This window comes from Dromaius novaehollandiae, chromosome 14, assembly GCF_036370855.1.
Source record: "Dromaius novaehollandiae isolate bDroNov1 chromosome 14, bDroNov1.hap1, whole genome shotgun sequence".
Taxonomy (NCBI): domain Eukaryota; kingdom Metazoa; phylum Chordata; class Aves; order Casuariiformes; family Dromaiidae; genus Dromaius; species Dromaius novaehollandiae.
The window spans coordinates 3,509,393-3,533,404 of record NC_088111.1 but is presented as its reverse complement, the minus strand read 5'-3'; the positions used below and the strand labels follow the sequence as shown (position 1 = coordinate 3,533,404).

At 63.2% G+C, this 24,012-nt stretch overlaps 1 protein-coding gene across 2 annotated transcripts in view; it reads left to right on the top strand.

Annotated features, from left to right (window-relative positions):
• The first annotated feature begins 6,314 nt into the window (after nt 1-6,314).
• The window catches only part of RAI1 (retinoic acid induced 1), a 51,622-nt gene continuing 33,924 nt past the window's right edge, over nt 6,315-24,012 (top strand). For both annotated transcript variants that reach the window (XM_064520099.1, XM_064520098.1), the window contains exon 1: nt 6,315-6,486. The gene's annotated coding sequence lies outside the window, so the exon portion shown is untranslated. The remainder of the gene's footprint in view (nt 6,487-24,012) is intronic.

The following is a 24,012-nucleotide window of genomic DNA, read 5'->3' as shown; positions in this document are numbered from 1 at the left end:
TGCAGCATTACACGTTTGCAGCACAGGGAGGTCAAATCCTGCGCCGGCCGGGGCAGGGACTCTGCTGCGTCTGCAGGGGCAGAGGAGGGTTAAGCTCTCCAAGGCCCGGTGCGCACGGGAGCGAAGCCACCCCGGCAGGGACGGGCTGGAGATTTACGGCCAGCGGCCAGGAGCAAGGTAACAGCAGCCGGCTGCTCCCACCTGCTGCAAATCGCAGCGAGGGGGTTTCTGTGTGCACGACGCAGCGGTTCTTTGCCCCCCAGCGCGGCCACGGCATCGCTCCCCATCGCTGCCGATTGCCGCCGTGAGAAGAGCGGGCACTGTGCTCAGCCATGGGGACCCGTGCTGGTGCTGCTCGGCGAAGTGCATGCACCGGAGCAACGGGGTGGCACACGGGCACGGTCAGGGAGTGAGGCCCAGGACCCACCGATGTCCCTGGGATGTCCCTGCAATGCTGCAGATCGCCGTGGTGGGTGTCCTGGTGGCAGAAGCACCTGCAAGGAAGTCACCTCCCCGCCTCCCGCGGCGTGTTGTCGTCCTGAGGCGCTTGTTCGGTGCACCGCGATTGCAGATCGGCCGGTGGTACCACGAGCTGCCAGCCCTGCGCGCTGCTCCGCTGCTTATCTGGGTCCCGGCGGCGGTGCCGTCCCGACCTGCTCCCCGGCAGGGCTCAGGCTGACCCTGGCACCGTGCCCACGAGGACGTCCCGAGCCAGGCACCTGCTGCGGCTGGCACCCGCGCAGAGCTCAGCCAGGTTGGCCTCCTGGCACCCGGCTGTGCGGCAGCCCCGGGTGACGCCGCGCCAGCAGACCACGCTGCAGCCCCTGGACCGTGTTGCACCACCAGACCACGCTGCGCCTCCAAACCATGCTGCAACCCGCAGACCACGCTGCAGCCCCTGATCGTGCTGCAGCTCCCAGACTACACTGCACCCCCCGACCATGCTGCAGCCCCCAACCATGCTGCAGCCCCCAGACCACGCTGCACCACCAGACCAAGCAGTACCTCTAGACCATGCTGCAACCCCCAGACCATGCTGCAGCCCCTGGTCGTGCTGCAGCCCCCAGACCACATTGCAACCCCCAGACCACGCTGCAGCCCCTGATTGTGCTTCAGCCTCCAGACTACATTGCACCCCCCGACCATGCTGCAGCACCCAACCACGCTGCAGCCCTCGATTGTGCTGTAGCCCCTGACCACATTGCACCACCAGACCACACTGCAGCCCCCGACCATGCTGCAGCCCCCAACCACGCTCTGCTTCCAGACCATGCTGCAGCCCCCAGACCACATTGCACCTCCAGACCATGCTGTGCCCCCAGACCACGCTGCAGCCCCCGACCACATTGCACCCCCAGACCATGCTGCGGCCCCCAGACCATGCTGTGCCCCCAGACCACGCTGCAGCGCCCAGACCACGCTGCAGCCCCCGACCACATTGCACCCCCAGACCATGCTGCGGCCCCCAGACCACGCTGCAGCACCCAGACCACGCTGCGCCCCCAGACCACGCTGCAGCGCCCAGACCACGCTGCAGCCCCAGGCCCCGCTGCGCCCCAGCCCCGCTGCCAGGGCGCTGCCCCAAAGCCTGGCAGAGGCTGCCGCTTAGCGTCGGGAAGGGAGCACAGCTGCGCTGCGGAGCCCGGCGGCACCAGGCTGCTCCCGCCGGCCCGGCGCCCGCTGCAGCCCTGCATGGCGGCTGCGGCCCGCGCTCGGAGCGGAGCAGGGCACGGGCGCTGCAGCGGCGGCGGCTGCCCGAAAAGCCTCCTCTCTGCACCTGCAGCCTGGGCGATCCCTGCTCCCGCCGTCCCCCCAGACATGTTTCTGCTTAAACAAGGCCCCCAAAACGCCTTTTCCCTAAGGAATGTGGCACCGAGGCACCCAGACATATGCTGAGCACCCGGGGACCTGGGTGCTCCCGCCCTCCCTGATCCCTGGGTGACTCTGGCGAGTCCGTACCGTGCCTCAGTTTCCCCACCCTGTAAAATGGGGCAATGTCCCGCTGGTCGAGGTAGGAGCGAAGTCCTTGCTGTTTATTTCTTGCAGCTCCCCTGCTCCATCCTAGTCCTCCCCACGTTGAATCCGGAGGGATGTAAGGGCAGTGGGAGCCCCAGGCCATGGTCTGCCTCGCTCTGGCCGGGCACAGGACGCAGGACGCGGGCCCCAGCCGTCCCTGGGGACCCGCTCAGCCACCACGGCCGGACGAGCACGAGCAGCAGTGCCGCAGTGCCGCCCTCTTCCCGCGCTGGACAAGGAGCTCCCCTGGATGCAACGCCGAAAACCTCTCCGTCCCTCTCCTGTGCCGCCTTCCCGGCCTTTCCAGGCAGCTGGATGAGGCTGTGGTGCGGTGCCCCAGGCTGTGCTGGGATGCTCTGGACTGTGCTGGGATGCTCTGGGCTGTGCTGGGTGTGCTGGGCTATGCTGCAATGCTCTGGGCTACACTTGGCTATGCTGGGAGGCACTGGGCTATAATGGGGTGTACTGGGCTATGCTGGGATGCTCTGGGCTACGCTGGGATGCTCTGGGCTATTTTTGGCTATGCTGGGAGGCATTGGGCTATGCTGGGATGCTCTGGGCTACGCTGGGATGCTCTGGGCCATGCTGGGATGCTCTGGGCTATGCTGGGAGGCATTGGGCTATAATGGGGTGTACTGGGCTATGCTGGGATGCTCTGGGCTACGCTGGGATGCTCTGGGCCATGCTGGGATGCTCTGGGCTATGCTGGGAGGCATTGGGCTATAATGGGGTGTACTGGGCTACACTGCGATGCTCCGGGCTATGCTGGGAGATGGTTGGCATAGCTTCTGGCAAGCAGGACACACAGACAAGACACAAGCCTTGCCTTCTCGGCGATCTCCTCGCCACGTCCTTCTCCTCAGCCTGAGCAAGAAGCAGCTGGGGCTTGGGGGTGACATTGTCATGCTGGCAGCAGCGAGCAGAAAAGCCACAGGGCCATCGGGAAACACGGACAACCCCATCCAGGCTCCCACCCCTCCCGCTGCAGAAGCCACCCCTCTCCCTGTGGCCTCCAGCGAGCAGGGAAACCGAGGCAGGGAGCGGCAGGGCAGCCGGCGGCAGGGCCGGGGCGGCGGGGGCTGCACAGAGCTGCTCCACACTCCCGCCGGCCGCTGCCAGCTCCTGCTCCTTCCCCTCATTACGGCCGCGGGTCCCCGGGGACCGCCGTGGCAGAACGTCCTTCCCCCGTGATGTTATATTAGCTTAATAGCATTTTTCCACTCCATTTGAGAGGAGAATTTACACTGATCTCCGATTAGGACTGCCTTGGCAGCGCCAGACGTCTGGGGCCGGCCCACGTCGGGGGCGCAAAGCGGTGTCTCCCGGCGGGCAGCGGGTCCCGGCCGGCACCGCCGCTCTTCCCGCGCCTGCACGCCCCGCTCGGGGATCACTCACCAATTAGCGTGGGCCGCTCATTACCGCTCATTATCTGCCAGCGTGAACTTGGCCGGGATGGCGCGGGCTTGGCGGGGGCCCAGCATCTCCCTGCTTGGAAAAACCCGAACGTGGTTTGGGTTGGGCTTCGGGGTGACGGGCTGCAGCTCAGCCCCGGGCGGACCCCAGAGCCGCGCAGCCCTGCAGCTGCCTGGCAGGACCCCCCCCCCGCACTGCTTTCTTCTAGCAACACCCCCACAAACGCTCCCCGGGGCACCGGCCCGGCCCTCCGGGCTGCAGATCGCCCCCGGCAGCGTTTCCCCCTTCGCCAGGCGCCTTTCGCAGCGGCGTGCTCTGCCGCGCGCTCGCCGGGATTAACTGCCTCTTTTATCGCTGCCAATTACCGGCAGCAAAGAGGCCGCGGGGACGGAGCGCGCGGGGTGGGTGACCGCCCTCCCGGCACCCATGGCACGAGGCTGCCGCAGGGCCGGGCTGCGAGGGCAGCGCCGAGCCACGCATCCCCGGACAGACCCAGGGTTTTAGAAAGATGCACCGGTGCTTTTGCACCCAGAGCAGCCGCCCCGCTGCAAAAGCGAGGAGCAGAGCAGATCCGGGGCGCTTTCCCCCCCCGGTGATGCGAACCGCGTGCCCTGGCCCTGGTGGAGCCCCGGAGCCCCATGCCACGGCCCCGCGGGCAGAGCCGGGGCTGCCGGGAGGCTCGTTTGCGGCGCTCCTGCTTGCCCGCGCCGCCGCTCCCGCTTCTCCGCGGCAGGCTTATCAGCAGTGACTTTCCCGACAGCAATCGATAGAAAACATTTTATCGCCTTCCCAGGCGGCAGGATCCGTGGAGTGGGTCTGATTTCTGTTTCTATGGTGACATCTTCCGGGCTTGGGAAAGATCTTGCCTTTCTTGGTTGCCGTTGGGTGGTGGGGATGGGGGGGAGGCTGGTGCTGCATTTTTTGTTGTTGTAGGTTCTGCTTTTTTTTTTTTTTTTTGCCTTTTTTTGGTTTTTTTAACTGTTTTCAGTGTAGCAGGGAAGTCGCAAGCTGGACACGGCGGTGCCTGCAGCCCACCCGCAGCACTGCTGCTCGCCTGGGGCGGCCCCCGGGCACCAGGTCATCCCAGCTGGGGCCATCCCCCTCCATCCCCCATCCCCGTCCCCCTCCATCCCCGGTCCCCGTCCCCCTTCGCGCCCCTCCGCGCTTAACCCGCCGGCCTGGGAAAACCCCTCGGCCACGCAGCAGCGACAGCCGTGGGCACAAGCGGCTGCCGGGGGCCTTTCACGGCGCTTCGCACCGCCACGTCCTTCTGCCTGCCCAGAAATAAATAAAGAAAAAAACCAGAGGTTTCCATTTTTTTTCCCCGGACTGGGAAACTCCAAAGCTCAGAAAGTTGGAACCGCATCCTGGCACTAGGTGACAGCAAGGGAATCATTCCCGCGGCGGCACGGACCCGGAGCACGGACAAGCGAAAGTGCTGGGTGCTCCCGGCAAGCTCGAGGGCCGGATCAGACCCGGCAGCGCTCGGAGGAAGCGGCACAACCGCGGGGACAACGGCCCGTGTGTCCCCGCGGCGGCTCCTCCCGCGGGCCCCGGCACGCCGCCGGCAGCCGCCCGCCGACACTTTCCCCGTTGTCTGGGCCTCGGCGGGGGAAGCGGTGGGGCGGCAGGTATTTCCTGCCAGCAGCCTCCCGCCGCGTGCCGGCAGCTGCTCCGGCCCCGGCTTTTCCTTCCCGGATGCCGGGGACACGGGGGACCCCGCGCGGACAAAGCCGGGACCGAGGGCCACGTGCGGGTGGCCGGCTGCAAGGGGACAGCAGCCACTCCCCCCCACACACACACGCATCTTGCTGGAAAAAATTCCCCGTCTGCTGTTCCAAGTCCCGGCCAAAATCCGGCTAAAAAACGTGCAAAACCCTGCTTTCCCTCTGTTCCCTCTGTGCGTTTTACAGCATGTTCTGCAAACAGGACGCTTCCTCCCCGTTCCGCCTTGGCTCTCGCCTTCGGGAACAAGAGGGAGGCTTTTATTTCACCACGGAAACGGGCCGGGAGATTTGCAGCCTGCCTGGGAAAGCCCGGAGCCCTCCCTTCGGCCCGGTCCTAATGCGGATCTGCATCCAGGCCCCGGTGCAGACCCAGACGCGGGGCTGATCTAGATGCAGATGTGGATCCAAGTCCCAAAGCAGATCCAGATTCAGCTCTAGACATAAACCCTGACCCAGATCCAAGTTGAAACACGGATCCAAGCATGGACCCAGATCCAGACCATCCTCCCCACGCTGGGACGACTGCCGTGCACACGCCAGCCCAGCGCGGGGGGCACCCAGCACCCGGGGCGCTTGGTCTGGTCCCTGCCGCCAGCCCCTGGCCCGTGGCCCAGCACCCAGGGAGGATGGTGGGTGCAGCACCCAGCGCCCGGTGCCCGCAGCCGGTGCCCAGCGTGCAGAACGGGTGCACGGTACCCGGGACGCGGTGCCTGGCAGCTCGTCGCTGGTACCAATTCTCCTGGCGCCCAGGCTGTGCTGCCGGTTCCCAGTGCCCAGCACCCGCTGCCCCGGGGTGCAGCACCCCGTGCCCGGCCCGCAGCGCTGCATGAGCAGTGCCCAGAGCCCAGCGCCTGGTACCTGCTGCTCGCACCCAGCGCCCAGCGCCGGATGTGCAGCCCCGCAACCCCGCGCCTGCTGCCCGGTGCCCGGTGCCCAGTGCCCGGAGCCCCGTGCGTGCCATGCCCGGTGCCCGGTGCGTGGTGCCCGTTGTGCAGAGCCCGGTGCCCGGTGCGTGGTGCCCAGCGCCCGGTGCCTGGAGCCTGGTGCGCGGAGCCCGGTGCGCGGAGCCCGGAGCCCGGTGCGCGGAGCCCGGTGCGCGCGGCGCGGCCGGCAGGTGTCGCCGCCGTCGCGGGCAGGGCGGCGCGGCACTTCCGACGGCGCTCGGTCATGCCCCCGACTTTCCTCCCCTCCCTCCCGGCGCCGCGCGGGGCTCCCGCCCGCTGACACCGCCGAGGCGGCTCGCACGGCGCGGCGCGGCCGCCCGCCGATGGCCGCCGGCGCCGCCCGCGCCCCGCGCCGCCGCTGAGACCCGGCGCGCCCGGCCGCGCAGGTAAGGCCGCCGCGGGCCCCGCCCGCAGGCCGCGGCGCCGGCACCGGGGCCGCGCGGGTGACAGCGGCGGCGGCGGCGGCGGCCTGCGCCCAGCGGCGGAGCGGCGCCCGCGCCCCCGCTGCGCTCGCCGCGCTGCATCGCCGCTCGCGGGGTCGCATTGGCGTTCCTGGGGTCGCATTGGCGTTTTGGGGGTCGCACTGGCGTTCGTGGGGTTGCATTGGCGTTTGTGCGGTTGCACTGGCGTTCGTGGGGTTGCATTGGCGTTTGTAGTGCTGCACTGGCGTTTCTGGTGCTGCGCTGGCGTTCGCAGGGTTGCATTGGTGTTTGTGGTGCTGCACTGGCGTTTCTGGTGCTGCACTGGCGTTTGTGGGGTTGCACTGGTGTTTGTGGTGCTGCACTGGCGTTTATGGGGTTGCATTGGTGTTTGTAGTGCTGCACTGGCGTTCGTGCAGTTGCACTGGCGTTCATGGTGCTGCACTGGCGTTTGTGCAGTTCCACTGGCGTTTGTAGTGCTGCACTGGCGTTCATGGTGCTGCACTGGTGTTTTTAGTGCTGCACTGGCGTTTTTAGTGCTGCACTGGCGTTTGTGGCTTTGCACCGGCGCTCAGCGTTGCGGTGGCTTCACATTTGTGCAGCATCGGCACGGCGGCCGCGTCCCCCCCCCGCCGTGCGGTGCCTTCCCGCTGCCTCCGGGCTGCGCTTGCACCGCGTCCCCGTGGCAGCCGCCTCGCCGTCCGGTCGCATTCGCGCCGCGCGGTTGCAGCACGGTTGCACTGCGGCCCCCGCTGCATCGAGAGCGGCTGTCCATTGTGGGGCACTTGCATTGCTTCGCATTGCAATCGCATCCCGTTCTGGCCCCCCCCCGGGTTCCCCTCCCTGGGCCAAGTGACGTCACGGTGGCGGGGGGCAGCGGGGGCCCCCCCGGCCCGGGGGTCGCGTCGCTCCAGGGGCGAGCGGGGAGCCCCCTCCAGCCCGCCTGCAGTGTGCGGAGAGGGAACTTCTTGCATTTGAACATCCCCTCGGAGCAAGCCGGGCTGCGACCCCCCCGGGCACCCTCGAGACCTGCTGCAGCTGGTTTGGAGCTGCAGTTATTTGTGTTATTTGTGTATGCGCCCCCCCCCTTCTGTGCAAGCCCCCCCCGGCTGCCAGGGCTCGGCGGGGCTCGGCCGCGGCGAGGGCACGCAGGGGGGTCCCGGCGCCTCTCCCCGCGGCCCGGGGGGCCGGGGGCTCCACGGGGGCTCCCCAGCCGGCCGCCCACCGCGCCGCTGACGTTGCCAGCCTGCCGCGGGCCGTGGCTGACGTCAGGGCGGCTTCGCTGCCGGGGAGGCACCGATGCTCTCGGGGTCCCTGCGGGCTCCCTGCTCTGCGCGCCCTCCCCTCACTGGCCGCCCTCCGTTGACCTCCCCGGTGATGTTTTCATGCCGCCGGGCTGGCATCCCCGGTGGTGCCACCGGCCTCGAGCGGCTCCGCCAGCCGCCCTGGCTCGCCGGCCTCGCCGGAGCCTCTCGGAGGGTCCGGAGACGCTGCCGCGGGGGGCTGTGGCGCGCCGGCCGCCGGGGCCCGGGAGCAGGGTGAGCTTTGAAGCAGGAAGTGAGGGAAAAAAAAAAAATAACAGAAAAAAAAGCAAACCACAACCGGTAGAAACGGCAGGGGAGATTTCGGGAAGCGGCACGAGCGTGCCGGGTCGTCCGGCGCCGCGCGCGTCCCCGTCTGCCGGAGGAGCCGCGGCCGCAGACCACCTCGCCTCCCGAGCCCTGTCTCCTCTGCAAGCCCCAGGGAGCAATTGCATCCAGAGCGCTTCGTTTCAGAGCCGCCACCGTCATTTCAGAGACCTTTTAGGCAGGAAAAGTGCTCTGTAGCGTGTAATTTGCAGGCTCTGCTCTGAACCCTTGCTGTCGCTCTGCTAAGTGATCCTCCGCTCCTCCAGACCTTTGCTGTCTGGAAGCCGAGGGCTGTGCCCTGGCCTCTGGCCCCCAGCCCGGCTGAGCCCCCGGCCCGGGCCCGGTGCCCCGCTAAGGCGAGGGGGTTACCGGGTGCAAGGAGCAGCCCGGGGCCTCTGCCGTCTCGCGCGGGGCCTCCCTGGCTCCCGGCTCCTGGGAGATTTCAGCCAGTCTTAATCATCTCTTGCCTCCGCCTGAGCTGCCGAGGATGCTGTGTCTCGCGGAGGCTTTTCCAGCCTGGAGGGCGGCTCCTGCGCGGGCTCTGCGGGAGAGTCTGGGCGCCCCGGCCGGCTCCTCCGCAACGCGGGAGCTGCAGCACCGCTTCCCGGGGCATCGCCAGGGCTCGGCGGCTCGCCGCGGGGAAGGACGGCTCGCTCTGTGATCCGGGGAAACGGCCCGACTCGGGCTGGGCCGGCGGTGGCGCAGGGGGTGCCCCGTTCCCACGGCGGGTGCCCGGTTCCCACGCTGGGCACCCGGTTCCTGCGGTGGGTGCCCGGTTCCCGCGGCGGATGCCTGGTTCCCGCGGCGGGCGCCCAGTTACCTTGGTGGGCGCCCAGTTCTCACAGTGGGCACCTGGTTCCCGTGGTGGATGCCTGGTTCGCGCGGCGGGCGCCCAATTCCCACACTGGGCACCTGGTTCCCGCACTGGGTGCCCGGTTCCCGCACTGGGCGCCCCGTTCCCACGCTGGGCGCCCCATTCCCACGGCGGGTGCCCGGTTCCCACAGTGGGTGCCCGGTGAGCCAAGCACTGGGCTGGCGGGAGCTTATCGCCACGGGTTTCCCCGCTCTGCTCTTTGCTCTCCTGCTCACTCCGGCACGAGTCACCCCAAAACTTTTGCCGCCTGGAAGCAGGAGGAGGAGGAGGAGGAGGAGGAAGGCAGGTGCAGGGGAGCCGCCTGGACGGCCCCACTCGGAGCGGCGGCCGGGGCATCGCGCGTCCCCTGAGCCGAGTGCCGGCTGCGGCCTCGCCGGGAAGCCCCGGCGCCGGGTTTGCTGCGGCGGCACGGCCTCCTTTGGGAGCTGGAGCCGGCTCGGGAGATGGGCTGTCGGAGCTGCTTTTTTTGGTTTTGTTTTGTTTCAAATGACAGCATTTCCCCTTTAAATTTACATCTCTAGCTGGGGAACACGGAGCCTGCTGAGAGAGGGAGTGCGAGACTTTTATAAAAAGAACCAGTCGGGTTTTATTATCCCTTTGAGACGAGCAGGGAAAATCTATACCGAAGGCATGAAATAGCAATAAAAATGGACTTTTTGCCAAAGCCAAATTAATTGAGTGGATCTCAGGCACGGAGCTGGAGCTCCGAGAGGCTCGTGAGCGGGGCCGAGCCGCGCTGCCCCTTCCCGGCCGCGACCCCCGAGCGGGGCAGGCGAAAGCCCCTCCACGCACGCGGCCGGCAGAGCCCTCGCGCCTGGGACGTCGGCGTCCCCCGTCCCGGCACGGGCACGGCGGTGTCACCGCGGGCCCTCGGGGTGCCCAGGGTCTCCGCCGCCGCCCCGGCTCGCTCCGCTTTCGGGATGGCGGCAGGAGATGGTGCAGAGAGGCCGAAGCTGCGTGAGCCTCCCCAGCCCGCCGGAGACACGGAGATTAAACAGCGCCAGGGCTCGGAGGCAGCGCCGGGCGGGAGGAGGAAGGAGGGGAAAAAAAAGGAAAATGGGGGTGGAAATAGGATTGGAGAGTGGAAGGGGGAGAGGAGTGTTGGTTTGAGCAGGAATCTCCTCCCACTGCCTGTCTCCCCTCCAATTCGGAGGGCCTGGATTCGGTGCCATGAAAATATAGCCCTTTTCAATCCCTTATCTCGCAGGAGCAGAAACAATTGGCCTGCAAAGAAGGAGAAAACAATCCGTTTGACTGACAAACAGAAACACATTTCGGCACAAAAGGAGGAGGAGGAAGAGGCAGCTGTCTGGCTGCTGCTCCCGCTTTCTCCCTCTCCCCTCCCTCCGCGTCCCCTGGCCGGCGGTGCCGTGCCGGGGCTGCGACGCCGGGCTTGCAGTGGCACCGTGGAGCGGGGACCGGCGCGGGGGCTCCCGGGGCCTTTGGGTGCTGCCGGAGGCCACCTCGCTCCGGGGCAGCTTCGTGCCTCAGTTTCCCTGGCCGGGCGGCACCGCTGTGCCGGTTAATTCCCCGGGAAGCGCCGGGACACAGCGGCGGGCACCTGGCACTGCCGTGCTGCTCCTTAACCGCTCTCGGGCCCCGGTGCCGGTGACCCGCGCGAAGGGCTGCAGAGGGGAGCCCGCCCCGGCGGACGAGCCCCCTTTCCCTTTATTTTAAGGAGCTGTTTCAATGCGCTGGAAGCAGTGAAATAACGTGGGGGATCAGAGACCCCAGGCGAGGCGGTGACGGGTGACGACGGCCCGGTCTCCGGGTGCCTCCGTGCGAGCTCGAGGCTGGCCTCCGCGTCCCCGACCGGCCTCGCCGCTCCGCGGTCTGCACCGATGGAGGCACAGCCTCCGCTCGTCCGAGCGTGTTTGACCCAAAGCATTGGAAGGACTTCGTGTAGATGGCATTTTTGCCCCCTAAACGCATCGGTTTTCCGCGTTTTCCTTTCCCCTCTCGCATCCAAGGAAGAGGAGGGGAACCGCCGCGTCCCGCGGCAGGAGGAGGAAGATGTGCCGGAGCCTGGGGCTGCGTTGGCGGCTTCGGCGCTCGGCTCTGCTCCCCGGGAGGGCAAAGGCGCCGTCGGCGGGTCTCATCCTCCGGCTGCAACCGGGTCCCCTCGCGGTACCCGACCGCCGTCGCCGGCGGGGCTGGGAGGCGGGAAGCGCATCCCCGGCGTGCTCAGGCATCCCCTTTCCCAAGGTCTTTCACCCGGATCGATCCCAGGACCGTAATAAATAATTGATCCCGTGCGTTTCACCTCTTTCGTATTCACAAATTGTTTGTGTTTTCTCTTTTTTCGGTAGTTGCATTAAGTATTCAAAGTGACTGCGATTTCCCCCATCGTATTCATTATTCAAAATTGTTCTCCAGATAATTTCTGCAAATAATCCGTGGTCTTCGCTCTTTTGTGCATAGTCAGTCTCCAGCACTAGAGCCGTTTTAATTGGGATCCTGGGTCACGTGGGGCGTTTCAGCTCCTGGATTGGGCAGGCTTAATTTTTAGACTTGAGGTTTGGGAAGGGAACTGTTGCAATTAAGAAGTTGAAACTCACTTTCTTCCTGTATCTTCAATTGCTGCTTAAAATTAACAGTCTGTCTTTTTTTTTTTCTCCTCCTTGGCCAGAAATCCCTGCCGGTAACTCGTTGGCAAGAAACGCTTGGAGAGTATAAACAAAAAGGTGGCGCAGAACCAGCTAAATTTAACGTCTTTAAAAAGTTGAGCGATGATTCACGATGATTTGTTTTGTATTATTCTCCCAGCTCCGGTAAAAATAACGATGCAAATAATTTTAAAACGTAGAAAGCCGCGTTGCAAAGGGACGTTTTTAGCGCCCGGCTAATTAAAACCTTCCCTCTGCAGCTCGCCTTGGCGGCTGCCGCGGGGCAGCTAAGTGACATGATCGAGGCTGCGCTCCCGCGGCTTGTTCCCGTCTCCGGAGCGGAGCTGGGTGCCCCGTTCCCACGGGTGCCGCATTCCCGCGGGTGCCGCGCGCCCCGGCTTCTCGCTGCACCTTCCCCTTCAAAATCCCCCCCCAAAGGTGCAGCAGGGACACCTGAAATGCAGAGCCGTGATGTGCTGTTAATCACCTCCTCTTAACGGGTTTATTCGCTCATTAAATATTTAAGGCTCGTTTCTCTTTATCAGTAGCGTGGAGGCGTGCGGGCCCGGCGCAAGGATTTACGCGCGCGGTAGCAGCGGCGCGTTATGTTTGTCCGACACCATCCAAGAGCCATTTAAAACCCGTGCCCGCTAAAATAATTAAAAAAAAGGGATCTGACAGCGGTAAAACTGTCAGGCGGCCGCTGCTTTTTTTTTAAAGTTCTATGATAGCTTCCCCCCCCCCTTTTTTTTTTAATAGCTCGCGCATCTGTCACTGCTCTCCTAACGAGCTTCCCGAGTGGGCCTGGGGGACCCGCTGCTCCGCTCCCGGCCCGGCCGCCCCCGAGGGCAGGCGTCCGGAGGGAGGGAGCACCGCGGCTGCGCGCGGCGAGCTGGCGTGCACCCCTGCGATCGCGGCCAGCGCCGGCAAGAAGCCGGGGCTGCTGCCAGAGATGGAGAGCTGGGCTCCAAGCGCCGCGGCGGTGTCACAGCCCGGGGACTGCTGCTGGCTGCTGCTGGAAAGAAATGTCCTCACCACAGGCAGAGTTATAGGAAGGAGCCGTTGATTGCATTAAAAAACACCCTCCCCACCCCGTTTTTTCTTTTTTTTTTGGCATGGATTTTCAAGGCCTTTTTCTTTTTCTTTGCTGCTTCTCCCCTTCTCTGTCTCCGTTTGCCATTGAAGTTGCGTTCGATCAAACCCATCGCCCGGGAGTGCCGGGTGGATGCTCCCGGCGGCACAACGAGCCGCGGAGCAGCCGCCGCACGCGGTGCGGGGGCACCTCTGTTTTATTTATTTCATTTATTTTGTCTACTTTATTTTATTTTATTTTATTTTATTTTATTTTATTTTATTTTATTTTTCCCCCCACCTGCCGGCCCCCCCCACGGGTCGTCATGACAAAAGGCCGGCGGGAAGGGGCCGGGGAGCAGGGCTGTGGTTCACCGGGGGTCACGGGCTCCATCAGTCATTCTCACCGCCTGTTGCTGGGTAAAAGCCCCGGCTCGGTGGTTTATCGGACTGACTGCACAGTGAAAGCCTTTTCACCACCCCCTCCGAAAAAAAAAAAAGAGAAAAGGAAAGAAAGAAAAGCTGTTTTAACCGAATCAAAGGGATGGACTTCCCCTCGCAGCCCAGGGGAGACTTTCCAGCCCTCTCTGGGCACGGAAGGGGGGGAAGAAAGGAGGTTTGGTGACTCAGACCTTCTTCCTTCCTCCGACGCTGTTGGCAAGTTTAGGGCCCAATTCAGCGCGGGGCTGAGCACCCCCGTCCCTGCGGGGTTCCCGAGGGCGCGGGAGGGTGCAAGCCCCCATCTGACGCCGGGGAGATGCTTTGAGATCTTTAGTAGAAGGTGCTCAAGGAGGGGAAACCATCATCACCGTGGCCCAAATGGCTCAGGGGGGTGAGATCCGTCTCTATCCATGGGATACGTGTGCCGAGGGGGTAGAGCCCCCTGCAAGGGGGTCTCCGGAGACCCGCGGGAGCTGTGTCCCGGTGGGAAGATCTGGGATTGCTTGTTCTCCATCGCAGGTGGGAGGTGCGTGGTGGTCACCTCCATCGCCCGCGAGCCGGAGGCCGGCAGCGTGCCGCTGGGATGAGCCCATGCGATGCTCCGCAGGGCAGCTCCGGCATCGCGCCACGTCCCGGCTTCGCTCTGCAGCGCTCCGAGCTCGTGTTGTACAACAGGAACTGGACCAGGAATCACGGACCCATTCCGCAAGCCCCGGCACTGTGCGGGACGCCGGCTCGGCTGTGGGGCTGCTCCTGCCGCTCCGGCACCGGGGCAGCCGCCGCGCAACCCCGGCTGCTCCCGAGCTTGCAGCCACGGTGCACCGGTGCTTTGCTAGGTGCAGCCGCGGTGGCCCCACTTCGCACCCGCCGAGGACCCGTGCCATGCCGTGCCGGCACTCTTTTTTTCCTCCTTTCCTTCCATTTTCATTGCTTTTCCCCGCTCTCGCCTACACTTGACTTCGCTTCTCCCTCGCCTGCCGTTTTCCCCGCCGGGGGATGAAAGCCATTGAGGCCCGAACGGTTGAGGCTGCTCTTTGTGTCTGGAAAACAGAGCGCCAAAGACGGCCGGACCTCCCCGCGATGGCCACGGCCGTGGCAACAGTGGCTCTTTGTTAGCGCCCTTGTCTCTGCCCCCATCTCCCGCGCCGGGGGCCCTGGCGCTTTAAAGCTTTAGTGCGCCGTGTCAAAGCCGACGGAGAGTTCAGCTTATTAATGGATTCGCTAGGTTAATATCCCAACAGTTTTTTTTTTTCTTCTTCCCACCAGCATAATTTATCAAGGGGGGATGGGGAGGGCGCGGGCCCGTTCCCGGGAAGGAGGCCACGGCGCGCTGGAGGACCGGGCCGGGATGCTCGGCCGGGATGCTCGACCGGGATGCTCGACCGGGATGCTCGGCCACGATGCTCGGCCACGATGCTCGGCCCGGCCGCCGAGGCGGTGGCCCGGCCCGCTGCCGCGCTGGCTCTGTGCGCCGCTCGCTCGGGCTCCTTCTCCTGCGGGGTTCCCTGCATCAAAGCTTCTTCCAGTTCTTATGCTAATGAGGTGCATTAATGCTTAATGACTGTGAACAGGCTTGTTTAATTGCACCTATCTGAGCAGGAGGCACGTTGCTGTGTAAGAGGGAACGACCATGTAAGCAGCTGCATGCCCTCCTGGACAGTCTTAATTACATGTAAAACTGATGTGATCTAAACCACCAGGCTGGTGATTAGTTTAGTGAGGCAGGTGGTACTTTGCAATTCAGTGCCTCAGAAACTCGAGCGCGGGCGAGATCAGATTCTTTCGTAGGCTATGGAGGATAAGGCAAGCCCTGATCATCCTTGAATTTGATGTTGGGTGGGGACAAGCACGGCATAGTAGATTAATTTAATTAATTTATTGCAGTTAGTTTGCAAAGACATTATCCGCGAGCGGCTGTGCGGAATACTGAGCAGTGCCATTAATGCAATGCTATGTCGCCTGTAAATCCTCTCCCCCCATCCCTCGCAGGAGGAATGAGCTGCAGTGGTCTCAGCTTTCTGCAGCGTTATCTCGCGCTGTTTGAATACGACCGATTGTCTGAGCTACAAAGGGGCCCGGCGCTAATGCACAGCCATCCCTATTGGCACTAGACCTAGATTAATGACTCTGCATGCATTGCCTTGGCTCTAAACTGGATTTCCCCGAAGCGGCTCGCGGGGCTGCTGTCTGCGCTCCGGCGTCCGCGCCGCGTGCCGGGCTGCGGCGGCTCGGCCGGCGGGAGCACCGCGGCCGGCGGGCAGGGGTGCGCAGGTAGGACGGTACCTGCCGTCGCAAGCCATCTGCTGCTAATTACCCGTCCTCGCTCCGCGCAATTATTTGTTTTGCTTTTATTTGCCACAGGGGGATTCAAACCGAAAAAAAACCCAGCGCTTTTTTAGAAGCGGGTCACTTTGGGCAAGGGGATTAACTGAATCCAGCAGTGCATCCGGGTGGCCTGTGCCCTGGGACGGGCTTTTCCCGCGCGGGTGGCACGGGATGCTCCGACTGCCGGAGCCTTGCCCCAACATCCGCGTTGTGCCACGGGGGCCGCAACCCACCCAGGAGCTGGGGGAGCTGCTTGCCACCCCCAAAAGGAGGCCTTTCCCCCCCGGCCCGGCGTGCTAAGCCGGCACACGGAGCCGCTGCCGCGGGCACATATCGGTCCCCGCGTGCCGGAGCGGGATGCACGCTCCCGTTTGCAGCGGGACGGCGAGGAAGCACTTCGGCACGCGTATCCCGCTGGAATGGCAGGAGCGTTTCGCCACGGCCCGCCGCGGCATCGCCTCGGTGCCGGGGCACGCTCGGCCCGGCGTCGCGTGCAAAGGGGCAAACCGGCCCCGCGCCGAGCCCCAGCCCCAGCGAAGGCTTTTTTTAGCGCTCCCTGTTTGCCAAGCGTACTTCCTTTCTTTTGATTCTTACCACCTACATACAGTCTGACTGCAACGTCGGAAAAAAAAAAACACATTGCAACATTCAGTCGAAGGCTTTTCTGTCTAATGACGTTAAATTTATTAACCAAAACTCCAGCTGCACCAGGCTGGGATCTAATAATATTCAGGCTATGGAGACATCAAGTAGAAAGAAGCTTAAAGCCCTTTTTATTTCACAGTAAAACTGTCAGTAAATAACTGGATTGTCTTGAGACTGAGAAAATGGGGATTTATCTTCCCGAACATGAAAAGTGTGCTTATTTTTTTTTATCAGCTTCAAAAAGCCCCAGCAACCTTGATTTTCCTTCCACACCGTTCTCAGCAGCTCTGCCAAGCCCCAAAACCACACAAATCAAGAGACAGGCTCTAAAGATATTTTTAATTAAATTAATTCCTTTTCCTTCCTTCCCCACTTCGCCGCCGTCCCCTCCTCCATCCTCGCCTTCACTCTCCCTGTGTCCCCGGCTAATGACTTCTAAGCACGGTGACATTTCAGCGCTGGCTGTCACCAGCACCACACCTCCGTGCCGCTTATAAATTGGGCACGGAGACATCAAATTCCCCGCAGAAGGTCCCCGTTTGGCGGTATCCTCGGAGGTAAACCTCCAATCGCTCCCTGTTTTCTTTAATAACGCTAATAGGCATAGATTAATTAAACTGTTATATTACTTCCTCCTTTCCAGCAGCACCAGTTAGAAATCTTATTACCTGCTCCTCTCCGCCTGCCTTTTCCCCGAGGTGGTCGCGGTGCAGCCAGTTTCCAAGGTTTCCCGCAGGCGCCGTCTCGGCACGGCCGGATCCGGCCCCGGGGCGCGAACCCGCCGCGGGGGTAAGCGGGGCGGCGATGGGGCCGGCGGCCCCGGCCCGCGGGGCTGAGCCCCTGGTGCAGGTGCCGTCGCACATCTGGCCGCCGCGGCACAGCTGGCGGCGGCGGCTGGACGGCGGGACCGGGCCGGCGCGGGGGCAGGTTTCGCCGGGATGGGGGGCGGGAGGGGGGACGCGGTGCGATGCTTTCACGCAAAACGCCGTGTTGCCGCTTGAAATCCACTCTGGAGCTTCCTGCTCTAATTAAATTTGTCACCATCGTTACGATAATGCCTGCCATTCCTCCGGTGCTTTTTGTTCTCCAAGGCCCCAAACACGGCAGAAGCGAGGGCACTGGCTCCGGCTCCTCCATGTTTCCTTGCTGGGAGCTTTTTTCCCAGCGAGGCCGGGGAAATGCAGCTGCAGGAGCTGCTCCGTGCCGGGAACGCCGCCGCTTTGCAGGCGTCGAGGGCCGGGGGTCGGGGCGGTCATGGCGCTTAACCGCCCGGTGCTCCTGGGGGTGCCGCTTTGCAAGGCCCCTGCCGAGGCTCTGGTCCAAATCGGAGGCAGGGAGGGCAAATTAGGCCTTAATGCACATATATCTCCAGCTCCGACCTGATAAGGGAACTCTCCTATGTTAATTTACCTGCGTTATTTACTATCCTGATTGCTGGAGGTACTCTGATTAGCGCATGAAATATTTCTATACCTTCGGTCTGATTAACCCATATCTGCAAAATAAATATTTGTCTCATTACAGTTACGCGGTCGTGCAATCAAAGCCCCTCTCGCAGCGGGAAGGGGAGCGAGCGTCCGCGCGGGAACAGCCGGCGGGCAGCGAAAAATAGCCGCGTTCAGCCGTCCCGGCCCGGATGACTCCGGGGACGGCTCGGGGTGCCGCCGGTCTCCCTTCGCGGATGCTCAGCCGGGAGCGGAGTGGAGCATCCCTGCGGCTGCTTCACGCCTCGTGGGTCCCGGCGCGGCGAGGGAAGCATCCCGGCTGCGGCACGTCGCGGCCCGGCATCGCCGCAGCGGTGGGCGGCTGCGAGCACCGCTCTGCAAAGGAGCCGGAGTCATTTTTCTTCTGAGGGCAGGGGGTAGCGGGGAGGAAATATGAAGGCAGCCCTGTTGCTAAGGAAATCTGCTCTTTGCATGGTCGTACATTTAGGTAATGCTAATGAAAGGGCATATAGTAGCGAGGTGCAGATGTCAGCACTGTGCACTCCTGGATATTTGATTAGCAATCCTTTGACTTTGCCTCCTAAGTGCATGGATGTCGCAAAAATACCCCCCCCCTCCTCTGCCGGCCCAGCAGCACACGTACGCTGAGAAAGGCAAAGCCGTACCAAAATAAGGCACTCCATAATGAATGTGTGTTTTTTTCCCCGCACACGCCCCGGAGAGGATGAGTGCGAGCATGTGACGAGGACAAAAATAGGCACATCGCTTCACGCGCGGCTGGACGGTACCCAGGCGGCACCGGCCGGGCCCGGGCGGCCCGTCGCGGCCCCGCGAGCGCGAGAAGGCTCTCCTGCCCCCGGGCCTCGGGCGGCAGCGGGATGCTCGGGGCAGGGAGCTCGCAGGGGTCCCGCAAGGGCTCTTGCATCTGCTCGGGTCGTGCTGGAGCCCCACCGCCCACCTCTGCCACTGTGCAACCTCCCCGGGGCAATGCAGAAGCCGCGCCAGAGGTTTGCAGCTGGCGGACCCGACCTGCGCCCAGCGGCCGAGCGCAGCGGGGACAGACGGAGGGTTGGGGACAGACGGAGGGTCGGGGATGGCCCCGTGGGGCCGTGCAGTGGGTGCTGTGGGGCTGGCGCCCGCACCCGCACCGCTTCGGGGCAGGGCTGCGGGTTACCACCGCTCCTGCTCGCGAGGGAGCCCTCCGCCAGCACCGCGTGGACTTAAAAGGAGACCTGGAGACGGAGTATTTTCCTCCTGGAAGCTGCTGAGGAACTTGCATTTCGCTGCCGGCTGGGAGAGCGGAGCAGCCTCGCCGAGGCCGAGGATGTAAATTCTTTCCTGGCTTTGCCGGGGGAAAACAAAGCGCTCTTAGTGCAAACCTCCCCGAAACCCGGGCCGGGGTATTTGGTGTCGGCTCTCAGCTGCTTTGCAGGGAGCAGCTAAGGAGACGGGTCTGGGAGATCCCCGGAGTTTTCTTTGCTGGCAAATCTGCGGAGCGTTTGGTGGCGGGCGGAGAGGCCACGGGCCTCCCTGCCTCTCCGGGCACCGGCTCCGTGGCCGAGCGGCTGAGAAGTCATTTCCGAACGCGGAGGTGTGAGGGGGACGCGTGTAGCAGAGCACGAAACGCAATAGCCGTGTTGAAACTTTGCATTTAGATGTGGGTAGCAGCAAACGGGCGCGCTTTCCATAAGGACCAGCAGATTTCTTGCCTCACAGCGTTTGCTTGGAAAGTATTCATAAATATCCCAGCCACTACTAACCGTCCTTTTCTGCTGGGAATTGCCATTAGCAGCTAAATTCAGCGTTTTACATATAAAAAGCACTGAGATTTAACTCTGTGCAATGCTTTCTTCAAAGTCCTTGCAAAGAGACGACTCCAGCCTGGATTTCAGCTGAGAGCTGGAGCCAAGTGTGGGAAAACGCAGGTCGTGATGCGGTTCAGCATCCTCCCTCAGCACCCTGCGGCCGTGCGTAGCATGGTCGAGGCCAGAGGCCGTGGGAGGACGGAGCATTTGCCACCAGGATGGAAACGTCAGAAATGGGGGTTGCTGCAAGTCGAGGCAGTCTCCATCGAGCGTGCATGAGCGGCGCTTTCCCAATGGCCAGAAATGGGAGGATTTGCGTGGACGCAGCAAGAGGCGCATCCCTGCCACGATCTCCCCCGGCCACGTCTCACGTCCCTGCTGCCGAGCGGAGGGTGCGAGAGCTGCTCGGCGGTCTTGAACATGGACAGAGAGCTCCGTTTCTCCGTTTCCTCGGCTCCTTTCTCAGCTGTACCTGGACTTTCCCAGCTGCGATTACTCCCATGCGAAAATGAGCCTGGAGCCAACGTCCACTGAGCTGCCGTTCTGGAAGCGAGATGCGGCCTCACGCCCTGCTCTGCCGGGTAGTTCCCAAGCGTTGGGAGTTAGGATGGGATTTCCGTGGAAGCAGATTGTCCCGTTTCTCCCTCTTCTAGCGCGTTTCTTCCTTTGGAGCAGCCCGTCACAGGCAGGGTCATGGATTAGATAGACCGTGGGTCTCACCCGGCCCGGCAGCCCCGCGGGCTCCGGAGGGGCCAAGCGTGGAGGGAGACGGTGGCCGGGGCTCCGCAGGGAGCACGTTCCTGGGAAGGAGCCCATCCTGGTGCTGCTGGTGCTGGTGCTGGTGCTGATGCGGCTCCAGCACCACGTTGCAGAAGGACGAGGCGGCAGGAGTGGGAAGAAGGAGGGGGTGACTCAAAAATATTGGTGTTTCCATGAAAATGCTGTTACCTGAGGACAGGAAGGAGGGGGAACTTCCCTGGAAAAGGCGGGGGGGAGCTGGAAGCAGAAGCCCGGCTCGTGCGGGAACTGCTGGGCCTGTTCGCTTCAGAGCCGGCACGGTGGTTGGTCGCTGCACGTTGACGGTTACATGCAGAGCAGAAGGCTCGTTGCTTTGGGGCAGAAAAAGACAAAAAAAGGCCGAGCTGGTTTTGCCGGGGGCCCGTGCGGTGGAGACGCTGCTGGGAGAGAGGAGAGGGCTCGTGGAGCTGCGGGTGCAGGTGGAGCATCCCAACGCCGGGCGCAGGCGAGCGCCGACCGGGAGCGTTGACCAGACGCCCCGGCCGCCCGGGTGAGGTTTCGCCTTCCCGGCCGCTGAACAGGGAGGAAGAAGCAGGGCTGTGGTTTGCTCACGGTTTTGCCCGGGGGCAGCGGGGAGATGGGGCCGGGGCGTTGCACCCCCATCCCGTCCCCTCGCCGGCCGGGAGAGCGGCCGCGTCCTCCCGCAAACTTTCTCGCGCTTCCCTCCACCAGCCCCGGGGTGATCCCCGCTCGCGGAAGCCTTCAACGCGGCGTCGGACCGGCTCTAATTTTTATCCCGGAGGCAAAAATCAGTGGAAATAATGCTTCATCACTCTGAAGGTCCTGACACCACCCTTAACCACCACATCACGAACCTCCTGTCGCAATTGTGATCTGCGTATGTGTCAAATCCTGCCTCGTAGATAAAAGCTGCTCCGCAGGCACCTTTTGTACGAAAATATGAAGCCTTTAAAATGTGAAAGAAACAACAAAATGTAGGACGCCACACAAAGCTGACCCACTGGGGACTCGGGAAAAAAAACCGCAAGGAGGAGGGCTTGACACAAAAATTGTTTTGTTAACAAAGCATCATTGTTCCGTTCTGAATCGGTCTGACCGGAGTGGTAGGAACACCCCATCTGGAGACAGATGGAGAGTTTTCTGGCTGGAGAGGCGGCGGGAGGAGGGACGCTGACAGCCCGGCAGAGCGCATTGTCTGCCGGTGGAGGGGGGAAAGGGCGGGCGGCCGATCCGGTGTCCCCTCCCGCCGCCCGCCGCCCCGCCGGCCCCGCCGCTTCCCGCGGGCCCCCGGCGCTTGCAGGAGGCGTCCGCCCGCGTTGGCGCTCCCGGCTTGCGCGATGCTCCGCGCCGGGCTGGCTGGGCACGCGGGGTGTTGCCGGGGGCCGGTGCGGCGTTTCGGGCTGCAACGCGGCGTTTTGGGCTGCAGCACGGCATTTTGGGCTGCAATGTGGCATTTCGGGCCGCAGTGCAGTGTTTTGGGCTGCAACGCAGCATTTCAGGCTACAGTGCGGCGTTTTGGGCTGCAACATGGTGTTTAGGGCTACAGTGCGGTGTTTTGGACTGCAGCATGGTGTTTCGGGCTGCAACGCAGTGTTTTGGGCTGCAGCGTGGCATTTTGGGCTGCAACATGGCATTTCGGGCTGCAGTGCAGTGTTTTGGGCTGCAACGCAGCATTTCAGGCTGCAGTGCAGCGTTTTGGGCTGCAACATGGTGTTTCGGGCTACAGCGCAGTGTTTTGGACTGCAGCATGGTGTTTCGGGCTGCAACGCGGTGTTTCGGGCTGCAATGCAGTGTTTCAGGCTGCAGTGCGGTGTTCTGGGCTGCAGCGTGGCATTTTGGGTTGCAACGCGGCGTTTCAGGCTGCAGGATGGTGTTTCAGGCTGCAATGCAGTGTTTTGGGCTGCAATGCAGCATTTCAGGCTGCAATGCAGTGTTTCAGGCTGCAGTGCAGTGTTTCAGGCTGCAGTGCAGTGTCTTGGGCTGCAGTGCGGAGTTTCGGGCTGCAACGTAGTGTTTTGGGCTGCAGTGCGGTGTCTTGGGCTGCAGCGCGGCGTTTCAGGCTGCAACGTGGTGTTTTGGGCTGCAGCACAGCATTTTCGGCATTACCTCTCGAGGGCTGGCCCCGGAGCACGCCACGTCGGCAGAGCCCGGCGCGGTGCCGTGGTGCTGCATCCCTTGCAGGCTGCGCCAGGGCTTCCTTTGGTGCGGTTTTAGCCTGGGGACCGGGGGATGGAGGTGGGAACGGCTTTGCAAAGCGAGCCCCAGCCGGCTTCCGCCGTAGGCTGGAGAGCGCTTGCTGCGGCTCCCGCTCGGTGCGTCGGTTTTGCCCCGACTTTTGGGAGAGCAGGGTTTAGGCCAGCGGAGGAAGCCAGGTGGGAACCAGCACGTGCAGAGCTGCAGGCAGCAAAGCTGGTGATGGCAGGAGGAGTTAATGCTACGTCTAAGCGAGCAGGGCAGGGCCGTCGGCGGGTGCTCGGGTGCCCCAGGAGGCAGGGTCTGGAGGAAGCCTGAGGACCAGCACTTCGAAATCGCCCTGGCCACCTTGTAGAGGTTGGAAATGAGTGAGGGAAAATCTGTGCTTGGATGCCTGCGGCCTCTCAGCTACAGCACATGCTCAACACGGGCTGGTTTACGGCAGCAGGCTGTGCTGGCACGGTGTCTGCTCTCCTTGCGGATGGCTCACCAGCAGCCCCTGCTCCCTCTGCTGCCTTCCTCCCCTGCCTGATGGGAACTCCGCGATGGGTTTCGCTCCTGCCAGGGCTTTGAGGGATCGTATCCTGCCCACCATATCTGAATTCCTGATTACTTGCTAATTGCTTGACACACTCTACTTGCAATGCAAGAGACAGGCTCACGTCATCCTCTGTGGTTTGCCAGGGGAGAGTGTGAACCTCTTTCTGACTCGCCTTGAAATAGATGAAAAAGAATAGAGCTTGATATGATTAATGTGAAAACTTCAGCTCGGTTTCCTGCCTCGGCAGCTGGGCCTCGGTCCTCCTCGCCTCGCCGTGCCGTGTTTTCCGAAGGCTGGGCGCGCACGGAGGGCGTTGGGGACGTTTCGGGTGTTTTCACCGGAAGGATTGGGGTGGTTGCTCGAGGCACCGCCGAGGTCGTATCTCGGGGGCTCCTGTTTGAACTGCTGCGTTCGCACGGTGGAAAGCTGTTCGGAGGCACCGCGGCTTTTCCCAGAGCCGAGATGCGCGTGCCGGCTCGCCGCCCGCCCTGGGCCTTCATCCTCTTCCTCCGCCGCCGCGGGCACCTTCCCTGCCTGTCCGCGGAGGGGATGGTGGTGTAAAAAGCGCCCTGCGAAAATAAAAAAGCGCCAGCCAGAAAGCAAAAGGTTGTATCTGTTTTCGAGCCTCAGCACTGCGAGCTCCGCGAGCGATTTGGAGATGCTGCATCCGCTGGGCACCTTCGGGATGAAGCGCGGTCCGGGGAGGGGAGGCGGAAGGGATGCTGAGCGCAGGAGGATGCCGATGCAGAAACATGCGATGGCTTCAAACAGGTCCGTGGTGTTTAGCTGAGCTCTTCCGGAGAGCGGCACCGAAGTCTTAGCGGGGGCGAGACCCGGGCTCGGCAGCCCCAGGAGGTCCGGACAGTGGTGTCCATCCCCACCTCCCGCGGCGGCATCGCTCCCACCGGGGATGAGCCCCAAAACCGGCTCGGTGCCGGCCCCGGTTCTCCTGGTGGCTCGCCGGATGATCCCGGGCAGGTCGTTCCAGATCTCTCACCTTGCTTCCCCCCGTACGAAACGGCGATAAAACGAGTGAGCTTGCTCCCTGGAGGAGCGGGAGGGGATGAATTAGTGCTCCTGGGAGGCGAGGGAACCGCGGGATGAAAGGCGTCGGGATCAGCGCCGGGTGCATGAATCCGCAGCGGCTGGGCGGCGCGGGG